Below are 12,607 nucleotides of genomic sequence, written 5' to 3' on the forward strand. Positions count from 1 at the left end.
GTGGATGGGCTGGAGAGATTACTTAGCAGTTAAGGCACTTGCTTGCAAAGCTTAAGGACCCAGGTTCGACTCCCCAGAACCCACATAAGCCAAGATGCACAAGGGGGTGCACGCATCTGGAGTTCGTTTGCAGTGGCTGGAGGCCCTCTCGTGCCCATTCTCTCTCTCTCTCTACCTGCCTATTTATGTATCTCTCTCTCAAGTAAATAAAAATAAAAAAATAAATTTCTTCTACAAGCCTTCCTCTGTAGAGACCCTGGCTTTCATATTCTCCGTTGTCACAGCACCAAGTACCACATGGGGACAGCCCTTCTCATGTAGAGATTCCTACCTTTAGTGCCTATCTCCCTGAGCCTACTCTGAGGCCAGGCAGGGGCAGGGCAAGTTTTTGTACCTCTGGCATTTAGTACATAGCCTGGCATAGAGCCAAGTGGGTCCTCTCAGATTTTCTTAGGTGCTTCTTGCTGTTGGAATTCGTGACCTAAGTGTGTGACGGGGTGAGACACAGGGACAAAATCAGTGGCTATTCACGTTTCCTGCTGAGCATGCCTCAAGGGAGAAAGGTTGTGCTGCTCTCACGGGAAGGGAACCTGCTCTGAGCATGGATTGCTTTGCCTCACAAAGGCAGCTCCTGCATTTCTGGCACACATGCACACTCAACCCACAGCCATAAAAGACAACCCGAACCAGGCTTCCTTTTTCTTTTTATAATCTATTTTATTTATTCATTTGAGAGAGAGAAAGAGGGAGAGAAAGAGAGAGAATGGGCGCACCAGGGCCTCCAGCCACTGCAAATGAACTCCAGACACATGAGCCTCCCTGTGCATCTGGCTTACATGGGTCTTGGAGAATCGAACCGGAATCCTTTGGCTTTGCAGGAAAATGCCTTAACCGCTAAGCCATCCCTTAGGCTTCTTTTTTTTTTATTGAAAGCCTGGAGACTGGGACAACTGTGCCTTGTTAACAGGGAAAGTTTAATGGAGGCAGCCCCTCCCCTCTACTTCATCGCTTGCATCCCTGAGGCCTACCCAGTCCAGACAAGTCTGAAACATAACAAAGGCAGCAAATACTTCCTTTTGAGCTAAAGATGTAAGAAAACACGTTTAGGCCAGGGATTTTTCTCCCTTCTCTGCACGCAGCCCTGACTCCACCCAGTCCTTTGAGAAGCCTGAGAAGTATCTGGAGTGAGAACTCTGGAGGGCTGGGAGAGATCTGTACCCCCATCCAGATTTAGGCCCTAATGGAGGGCATGGTTGGTTTTGCTGACAGATAAGAAAGTTTTTTTCTTCAGCATGTCTCCCCCCACCCCCGCACCCCCAGGAGAGTCTCACTCTAGCCCAGGCTGATCTGGAATTCACTATGTAGTCTCAGGGTGGCCTTGAATTCACTGCGATCCTCCTACCTCTGCCTCCCTGCGTGCTGGGATTCAAGGCGTGTGCCACCACGCCCGGCCAGTGTGGACTTCCAAAGACACAGCGGGCCTCTACCTTCATGGTCCTTCTGTGACTTTCTGTTTAGTAGCCTCCAGTGTCCCTTCAGACCTACCAGCCAGAGAAACACCGAGCAGTGGTAGGGTATGTCTCGAGGGATGAAAGTCTGCTAACAGTCCCCAGACTTCCCTTGGTGCCAAGCTTCAAGGGGCTGGAGTGCCTCCTCTTAAAGGACAAGCAGAGGGCTGTTGACCCCAGGGCCCTGGCAGGAACGGGGAGCCCCCAGCACAAGGTGCAGGGTGGTCACTTCAGGAACCAGATGGCAGCCGTGTATCTCACAGGTTATGTAGGTGTAGGACTTACCAGGGGATCAGATAGTGAATCTGAAGAGAAAGGTCAGGTCAAGATATTTTCTTTGTGCCCTTCAGCTATGAGTAGAGTATTTCTCACATTAACCAGAGGGTTATTTCATTGACTATGCATCTCAAATAGGTGACGGGGACAAGTAATAGATCTTGATTTAAAAAATTTATTTTAAAAATATTTATTTATTTGAGACACAGGGAGAAACAGAGACAGAGAGAGAATGGGCATACCAAGGCCTCTTGCCACTGCAAATGAACTCCAGATACATGTGCTTTGCACATCTGGCTTTATATGAGGACTGGGGAATTGAATCCAGGCCAGGTGGCTTTGCAAACAAATGCCTTTAACCACTGAACCATCCCTTCAGCCCTTGATTTTTTTTAAATTATTTATTTGCAAGGAGAGAGATAGGCGAGTAAGCAAGAGACAAGGAGAGAGAGAAAGAGAGACAGAGAGAGAGAAGAGAAAATATGAATGGGCATGCCAAAGTCTCCAACCTCTGCAAAAGATCTTCGGACCCGTGTGCCACTTTATACATCTGGCTTTATGTGGGTACTGGGGAATTGAACTCTGGTCATTAGGCTATATAGGTAAGCACCTTAACTGCTGAGCCATCTCTTCAGCCCCCTGGCTTTGATTTAGAAGGGGGAAAAAAAAAAAAAAAACTTATTCCTCACACTTCACACAGCTTTTTGTCTCTGTTGCATCTCCGGGCTGCTTGGCCTGAAGTAAAGCCTGCCCACACACGCCCCGGTATGCAATCGAGTTCCTTACACACACAGTATTGCATTCCAGGAGAGACAGAGAGATGAAAGAGAGGCTCCATTCAGATTATCTCCAATACTTACTAATAGCAGTTAGATACCAGAGCAGGAATGGGAAGTGTCAGAGTTGGACACCCAGCAATTGGGCTCCAGGGTTAAGATTTGACACAGACGTTCCAGATACTATCAGCCTTACTTCAAACAGCATCTTGAAGGAAACAACAAACAAACAAAAAGCAACTACAAACACACACACACAGAAAGAAAAAACAAAAAACCCAGCATCTTGCTTTTCTTCTTGCATTTTATGCCTTTCACCTGGGCTACATCACTGGATATTCAAATAGCTGCTCGTTTTACACCAGATTCCAAAGTAGGGTTTTGGTTTTTTTTCCACTCAAATCAGCTAGATAATATTCTCAATAGGCCTTGGTTCTAATTATATTGTATTTGTGCATATACCGGTAATTAAGATGGGAGCTACTTAGGACAGGGTCCAAATTCGGTTTGTGTTTTCAAACACACAACTTAACAAAAAAAAATCAAAAAAGAAAAAACAAAAAAAAAAACAAAAAAAAGAAAAAAAAAACACACAACTTGTCATTACGGTCACCCAACTTTGTACCATTTCAGCACTGATTTTTTTTTTTTCTTAATTAGAATCAGAGAGCCAGTTGTGGTGGTGGCTCACACCTATAATCTTAGTACTTGAAAGGCTGAGGGAGGAGGATCATGGTGAATTCAAGGCCAGCCTGGGATATAGAATGAGTTCCAGGTCAGCCTGGGCTAGAATGAGATCCTGCCACAAAAAAAAAAAAAAAGAATCATAACATTTCAGAGCTGCTAAGAACCTTTCATCTGAGCTAGTTCAGTGTTTTTAAGTTATTTTTAAAAACCCAGAGCCAGGCGTGGTAGTGCACACCTTTAATCCCAGCACTTGGGAGGCAGAGGTAGGAGGATCACCATGAATTTGAGGCCACCCTGAGACTACATAGTGAATTCCAGATCAGCCTGGGCTAGAGCAGGACCCTACCTTAAAAAACAAAAACAAAACCAAAAAATAAAATTAAAAAAGGCTGGACGTGGGGCAGGAGAGATGGCTTAGCGGTTAAGCGCTTGCCTATGAAGCCTAAGGACCCCGGTTCGAGGCTCGGTTCCCCAGGTCCCACGTTAGCCAGATGCACAAGGGGACGCATGCATCTGGAGTTCATTTGCAGAGGCTGGAAGCCCTGGTGCGCCCATTCTCTCTCTCTCCCTCTATCTGTCTTTCTCTCTGTGTCTGTCGCTCTCAAATAAATAAATAAAAAATTAAAAAAAAAAAAAGGCTGGATGTGGAGGAAGAGGTAAGATCACTAAGACTTTGAGGCCAGCCTGAAGCTAGTCCAAGGTCAGCGTGGGCTAGAGCTAGACCCTACCCGGAAAAACACAAACAAGAAAAATAAAAATTAAAAAAGCTCACAGTTATTCTGAAATGTTACAAAAACCCACCAAAAACAAACCGTTGTTTTATTGTTTATTTTTTAAAATATTATTTTTTTTAAATTTGCAATAGGCAGGGAGAGAGAATTTGTGTGCCAGGGCCTCCAGCTACTGTAAACAAACTCCAGATGCATGTGGCTCCTTGTACATCTGCCTATGTGGGTCCTGGGGAATCGAACCTAGTTCCTTTGGCTTTGCAGGCAAGCACTTTGACTGCTAAGCCATCTCTCCAGCCCTTGTTGATTAAAAAATATATACATATATATATATTCTTATTGATAACTTCTATACTTACAGACAACAAACCACGGCATTTCCCTCCGTTCCCCCCCACTTTCTCCTTCATATACCCCCCTCTCCATTAGTCGGTCTTTGAATTTAATGTCATCATCTTTTTCCTTGTTGAATTTTTACACAATGTCATGCCCCTCGTTCATTGAGTCACGTACACAGATATCAAAGGAAATACAGTAAGTATGTAACACACGGTTCACTGTGAACACAGTTAGAATCTGTTGTGGCCTTCCATGCTCCTCACAATCATGAGACGTTCCATGTGACGTGGAGGGAAAAGAGCAGGCATGACTATGCTTTATGGTGACATTGCAGAGGACACTGCACACCAGCTTCTCCAGTTTGCCAAACAGGTTCCTGTCTTTGGCACTGGAATGTCTTTACTTGCCAGAAATTGACAGCAATGTCTTTTGGTCAAATGGAAGTCACATACATATTTTCTCTAGGATATCCCTGTTGAAGGAGAAACATTCAGGCCTGTTTGTAACCTTTGACTCATCTTGCATAGTTTTCATTGAATCTCCAATTTTCAATGATCAGAGCAGTTGACTATCATAAACACAGGGTGCTTGAAGTCATGGCAGGCACCTTTACTGCCAGCAGAGAGAGATGAGAGGATGAACGTGACAAGGCAGCCACACTGTGGCTACATCCTGAATCCCAGGTCACACGGTAATACAATTCAAGCCTCGCTGGAGGAAGAAAGAAAGAAAGCGGCCTCGGGCGAGGTGAGAATCTGAGATGCCTTAGAGGTCTGAGCCTTTGACTATGAAGCCAAAGGACCCCGGATCAAGACACCAGGATGGACGCATGCAAGCCAGAGGCACCAGGGGGCGCTCGTGTTTTCTAGGTCACCTGGTGGGCCCATTCCCTGAACGGGTCCTTTTCTCTTCACAATCTCTCACTGTCTCTCTCATAGTTAAATAAGTCAAATACTTTTTTAGCCCCTTGCGTGTGAGGTAAAGGGGGGGGGGTAATGAAAACGTGCTCAACACAGGTTTGTGAAGAGAGAGGGCCTCCTTGGCCGGCACCTGTCATGTGTACTTGGCAATTTGATTCTGATAGAAGGTAAGCAGATCCATTCCTATTCAAGACAAGTCAAGAAGGAATTGCAGAGCCTGTGGGAGTGGTGTTCACCCACAAGCAAGAGTCCTCGCGCCTCTGGCATTGGGGGGAAAGAAAACCCCGCTCCTTTGAAGTCCTGGAGTTGTCAGGCTCCCTCTCAAGACACCCCGACCAGCATCCCTGCATGTTTCAGAAGAGGTGGCGCCTAATCATCACCAGTGACAAGGGTAAGTGAGCAGTCCACAAACGTGGACTCAGACGTTCTCGACGACTTTGGAATCTCTGAACGTTTGACATGTGAGGCGGGCTCTCCTGCTCAGGCAGCCGGCCTGGCGCTCGTGGAGGCCCTCCTCCTGCCGCCGATTAAAGGACACCTTGCGGAGCTGTCTCATTGCCAGAGACACACACCCTCCGGGCCCTGCGCCCTCACATTTCACACAGTCCCATTCCAGTAGGCTCCCCACTTGTAAGTGAGGGGGTGAACCCGCAGAAATTGCTCAGTTTCAACAAGAACGACTTGGGCTGGCCCATGTCCATGTGTCGGCCATCTTTGTGAATTATATAAATCTGACCCTTTTTCTGAAGAGAGCCGATTCTCTAACCTAGGGTGATAGTGTTCGCTCTCACCCTAGGTTAGAGAACCGGGAGCGTTTTGGCCAGAGAGAAGGCCACGAAGAGGCAGGGGACCTCCGTGTGCTAGGGAAAGGAGGCCCCTGACAGACATGTGACTCAAATGGTCACATCCACATGGGACATGCAGAGCTTCCAGGTGAAGTGAGAACCTACCAGGGAGTCCTGTGCCCCTTTCTAGCAGGAGGACCGATGGCTTTTTGAGGCAGTAGACACACAGGAGTCCCTCGAAAAAATGACTGACATGAAACCCATAGGCAGGTATCGATATTCTTTATGCCTTTGAGGCCCAGGGCAAAATTGCTGAACCCATTCCAGAAAGAATGAGGTGTGTCAGGGTCCAAACGTGTATTTGGAGGGTTTGGGTGCCCACTCACAGGCTCTGGAAGACCATCCTGACCTGACAATGGAAGCAGGAGGAATGAAGGAGCAGATGGGTAAGAATTGCATAATCACAGATGCGCCCCTCATTTATTGAGTCACGTTCACAGATATAAAGGGAAAGACGGTAAGTATGTAACACATGGTCCACTGTGAACACAGTTAGAATCTGTTGTGGCCTGCCATGCTCCTCACAATCATGAGAAGTTCCCATGTGACGTGGAAGAAAAAGAGCAGGTATGACTATGTGTTGCAGTCCGGTTCGCATTGCTGTTAGAAATCACATAACCAAACGTAGCTTCTGGGAAAAAGAGATTTATTTTGGCTTACAGGCTCAAGGGGAAGCTCCACGATGGCAGGAGAAAACAATGGCATGAGCAGAGGGTGGACATCACCCCCTGGCCAACAGGAGGTGGACCACAGCAACAGGAGGGTGTGCCAAACACTGGCATGGGGAAACTGGCTATAAAGCTCATAAGCCCGCCCCCAACAATACACTCCCTCCAGGAGGCATTAATTCCCAAATATCCATCAGCTGGGAACTTAGCATTCAGAACACCTAAGTTTATGGGGGACACCTGAATCAAACCACCACATTATGCTTTATGGTGACATTGCAGAGGACACTGCACACCAGCGTCTCCAGTTTTGCAAACAGGTTCCTGTCTTTGGCACTGGAATGATACCTTTACTTGCCAGAAATTGATAGCAATGTCTTTTGGTCAAATGGAAGTCACGTACATATTTCTCTCTAGGACATCCCTGTTGAAGGACAAACATTTAGGCCTGTTTGTAACCTTTGACCCATCTTGCATATTTTTCATTGAATCTCTGATTTTTTATGATCAGAGCAGATGAGTATCATCAACACTGGGAGCTTGAAGTCAGGGCAGGCACCTCTACTGCCAGCAGAGATAAGAGGATGAATGTGACAAGGGAGCCACCCTGTGGCTCCATCCTGAATCCCAGCTCACCCAGTACTAGAATTCAAGCCTCGCTGCAGAAAGAAAGGGCAAAGGCAACCGGCCACAGGCACAGCAGGAAGCTGAAATGGCTTAGAAGCTAGAGCCCTTGACTCTGAAGTCTAAGGACCCAGGTTCGACCCTCCAGGACGCAGGCAAGCCTGTGACACAAGGGGGCGCTCGTGTGTTTTTGTCACCTGGTGGGCCCATTCCCTGAATGGGTCATTTTATGTTCTCAATCTCTCACTTTCTCTCTCATAGTTAAATAAGTGAAATACTTTTTTTCCCCCCCTTGCATGGGGGGCAGGGGCGATGCATAGGTGCTCAACACAGGTTTGTGAAGAGAGAGGGCCTCCTTGGCCGGCACCTGTCATGTGTACTTGGCAATTTTATTCTGATAGCTGGTAAGCAAATCCATTCCTATTCAAGACAGGTCAAGAAGGAATTGCAGAGCCTGTGGGAGTGGTGTTCACCCACAAGCAAGAGTCCTCGCGCCTCTGTCATTTTGGGGAAAGAAAACCCCGCTCCTTTGAAGTCCTGGAGTTGTCAGGCTCTCAAGTATTTTTCATAGCACATGAGTTCAGGAGAACACAGTGACCTGTGGAATTGCTTTAGGATCTCATTTCTTACCTCCAGCTGTGTGAAAAAGGTTAGCATGATGTCTGCTTTGAGTATATACTGGTTCCCAAAGCACTTTAAAATCACTGATGAGTTTGGGGAAGAACTGAGTGAGTGATGCATGAGCTTTCTTACTTGGCTAGATTTGATTATGTTTATTATGCTCTGCACTTTAAAAGGAAATAGTGTTAATTGCTGGCCTTACACAGGCTTATACCATGGGAGAGGTCTAGGCACTCTGGCTTTTCCTAATTGATCTGAATAAGAGATTTCATATTTTGAAACCTTCTGTGGGATCTTTTAGAGAGCTTCACTTTAGTATAACAAGGGTAGAGACAGTCAGTATTGCCAGCCAGCTTGGTTTTTGGAGTGATTTGATCAAATCCATGATGCTAATTTTTTATTTTCTCCTGTGGCCATAAAAATCCAAAGCCCAGCAAGATTGCTTCCCCCCACGTTAAGCAATGAAGTTGTCTTAATACAGAAATACTTAGTAGAAAATAGTGGTTTATAAGGACTTTTTTTTTTTTTACCCCAAATTTCTTCTGGAATGTGATGTATTGGTCCTCATAAGGCCTGACTGAAACTCCTTGCTGGCGCCTGTGTTGTTTGATGACTAGTATACGCTTCTCAGCCCCCCAGCTCCCGTGTCCCTGTGAGCCTTAGTTACATTTGAATTCACTGGCTTTAAGTGGACCTGAGCCACTTCAGTGTGACAAGGAAAGTAATGAAAAGCAATCCCACTTTTGAAAACTATCTAGTCATCCATGACCTTAAAATGCTGCCATCGTGTTCAAATGATAGATTATTTGTACAAAAATGAGATTTGTGTAACCAGATCTTTGGAAATGTGATGGTGCCTTTGGCAAAAGGAGCACTTGCTAACAGAAACCAGGATTGCTTCTACTTGAGGCTTGCGGACCAGTGAAGCACTGGGAAAATGTCTAGCTTGTCTTTAGAGTTTTCTTTCCTTATGTGTTGTTGTGTTTTTGTTTGTTCATTTGTTTTGCAGTCTGGTAATGGTCTTTTATTTTATTTTATTTTACTTTATTTTATTGGTTTTTTTTTTTTTTTTTTTGAGGTAGGGTTTCACTGTAGCCCAGGCTGACCTGGAATTCACTATGTAGTCTCGCGGTGGCCTTGAACTCATGGTGATCCTCCTACCTCTGCCTCCCAAGTGCTGGGATTAAAGGTGTGTACCACCACACCCGGCTGGTAATGGTCTTCTTTGAGAATGGGAGGCAGGCACAGATGTTTCAATCCACCATCACATCACAGCCCTCTTTGTAGTTTCTTTACATGATCTTTTTAGCCAGCTCAGCTATTTCTGTAGTTTGAGAATTGATGTGTTCTAGAACCATCAAGGTAAAGTTACATTGACCAAAGATGGGTCTTTAAAATACAGCCCCTGGACTAGTGTCTCCACCTGTTCTGGAAGCCTTCTGTCACACTTAGAATAGACAAGGTTACTTTGAATTTCAGATGTCTGTAATTTTTATCTGAAACCTGCCTTTTGTGCCACCCACATAAGCACCAGATACCCCAAACGTGTAGTGTGTGTGTGTGTGTGTGTGTGTGTGTGTGTGTGTGTGTGTGTGTTGAGTGCCATGAATCCTGGAACTGGCAGAGGGCACCAAAGTTCAAGTACAAGTTCTAATTGAATACAAGGCAGCTCCTCATTGCTTTAGACTCTGAGCTGGTTTCTTGTGCTGTTCTCCCAGCCTGCTTCTCAGGGCCGAGCAGAGTAGCAGGCCGGTGACAGAAGTCGGAACCTTTCTCCTTGGGTTGGCAGAAAGCATAGGCTAGATTTGTGGCCTTGAGCTTCCCTCTCCCCTGCTTCTCACTCAGTATGTCACTAGTGCCTCTTAGTCAGGAGCTCCTGATGATGTGTGAAGGCTGAGGCAGGGCCTATATCAGGGAATCTAGCAGAAGGGCAATTGGGAAGATGCTTTGTTCCTGATAAGTTTGTTTTCTGTTTGGGTCATACTAGTCCCCAGAGCCTGGTCCCTAGTTTGGCCTACCTTGGGAATTTGTGTCACAATGAGCTGTGTGTGAATCTGTTTTGTGGTGATTCATTATTAATCAAATTTCTAAAACTCTGAATCTTCTTACCCTCCAGCCTTCTGACCCTAGCTCCGTTCTTCATGGTGGGTAGGATTTTAATACTGCCTTAGCTTTGGTAACCGGTCCCACTCTACAGCAACTTCCTACCTTTGAAAATATGCCCTTCCAGTGAATTTTCTGATACTGTCTTAGCTCCAATGCCTTATTCTAGAGGTTGCATTAAAATATAGCTTTCTAATTGTGAGAAGATGTTATCATGCCGCCTGGGAATTAATTACTTCCTGGGCGTCTAATGGGGGCCTTACAATAGGAAAAACCCTGTGGTGGTTCTGTACCCTGAAAGCAACACTTCCAGTTTTCAAGGCTAGATTTACATCCTTCACTTGACAAAGTCCAGAAATCGACAGCTGATTTTAGAAAGTATTCCAAGTCAACTAATTAAATTGAGAGGGTGTGGTGGAGAGGTGTTTAATTACAATTTTTTGTGAAGTTCTCAGAGGAAAGAAAAAGTACTTTATACATGTGTGAATTCAAGTGCCTAAATCTTGTGTACCTCATCACTTAAAGAAATAGTTTTAGTCTAAGCTTAAAGAAAATGCTTAGAGTTTTGCCTGTGCTATTGAAATTTGGACAAATTCTCATGTGTGTTTATATAAGAAAGTGAGGTGACCACTCATTCAAGAGGAAGTAGCTAACTAAATGGGCCTATGGGCATTTTTAAGGATAAAACCTTTATTTCCCTAAGCCCCTATTTATTTCCAAATTAATGTGGTTGAAAAGTAAGATGCCTATTGAACTAAATTGGAAGCTGTTTTTGTTATTATTTGCTTGGCCTTGTACTAGCAGTGCCTAGAGGTGAGGCTTTCTTCCTTGGTACTGGTCACTCATCTTCTTACTTGATGCACATGAGATTCCTTATCACTGCAAATGTATTAGAACTTGATGAAATGAAGCTTTGAGTTTGAGAAATAACAGTATATATAAAACTAAAAAAAAAGAAAAGAAAAGAAAATATGACTGACATCAAACCCATAGGCAGGTATCGACATTTTTTATGCCTTTGAGGCCAAGGGCAAAATTGCTGAACCCATTCCAGAAAGAAAGAGGTGTGTCGGGATCCAACGTGTATTCGGAGGGTTTGGGTGTCCACTCACAGGCTCTGGAGGACCTTCCTGACCTAACAATGGAAGCAAGTGGAATGAAGGAACAGAAGTATTGGATAATCACGGACGTGCCCCTCGGTCATTGAGTCATATTCACAGATATCAAGGGAAAGACGGTAAGTACGTAAGACACGGTGCACTGTGAACACAGTTAGAATCTGTTGTGGACTTCGATGCTCCTCACAATCATGAGAAGTTCCTATGTGACGTGGAAGAAAAAGAGCAGGCATGACTATGCTTTATGGTGACATTGCAGAGGACACGCCAGCATCTCCAGTTTTGCAAATAGGTTCCTGTCTTTGGCACTGGAATGATATCTTTACTTGCCAGAAAATGATAGCAATGTCTTTGGGTCAAATGGAGGTCACATACATATTTCTCTCTAGGATATCCTTGTTGAAGGACAAACTTTTAGGCCTGTTTGGAACCTTTGACCCATCTTGCATAGTTTTCATTGAATCTTGGATTGTCAATGATCAGAGCAGTTGATTACCATCAACAAGGGGAGCATGAAGTCAGGGCAGGCACCTTTACTGCCAGCAGAGATGAGAGGATGACGTGACAAGGCAGCCACCCTGTGTCTCCATCCTGAATCCCAGCTCACTCGGTACTAGAATTCAAGCCTCGCTGGAGAAAGAAAGGCAAAGGCAACTGGCCACAGGTCTGGTGGGAGGTGGGAAATGGCTTAGAGGTTAGAGCCTTTGACTCTGAAGTCCAAGGACCCCGGTTTGAACCTCCGGCACGCAGGCAAGCCCAAGACACAAGGCCTGTTTGTAACCTTTGACCCATCTTGCATAGTTTTCATTAAATCTCTGATTTTCAATGATCAGAGCAGTTGAGTATCATCAACACGAGGAGTTTTAAGTCAGGGCAGGCACCTCTACTGCCAGCAGAGATGAGAGGATGAATGTGACAAGGCAGCCACCCTGTGGCTCCATCCTGAATGCCAGCTCACCTGGTACTAGAATTCAAGCCTCGCTGGAGAAAGAAAGGGCAAAGGCAACCGGCCATGGGCATGGCGGGAAGCGGGAAATGGCTCAGAGGTTAGAGCCTTTGACTATGAAGTCCAAGGACCCCGGTTTGAACCTCCGGTACACAAAAAAGCCCGATATGCAAGAGGGCGCTCGTGTGTTTTGGTCACCTGGTGGGCCCATTGCCTGAACGGGTCCTTTTCTTTTCTCAATCTCTCACTTTCTCTCTCATAGTTAAGTAAGTCAAATACTTTTTTTTCCCCTTGCGTGGGGGGAGGCGATGAAAATATGCTCAACACAGGTTTGTAAAGAGAGAGGGCCTCCTTGGCCGGCACCTGTCATGTGTACTTGGCAATTTTATTCTGAGAGAAGGTAAGCAAATCCATTCCTATTCAAGACAGGTCAAGAAGGAATTGCAGA

The sequence above is a fragment of the Jaculus jaculus genome, chromosome 1 (assembly GCF_020740685.1).
Source record: "Jaculus jaculus isolate mJacJac1 chromosome 1, mJacJac1.mat.Y.cur, whole genome shotgun sequence".
Classification (NCBI taxonomy): domain Eukaryota; kingdom Metazoa; phylum Chordata; class Mammalia; order Rodentia; family Dipodidae; genus Jaculus; species Jaculus jaculus.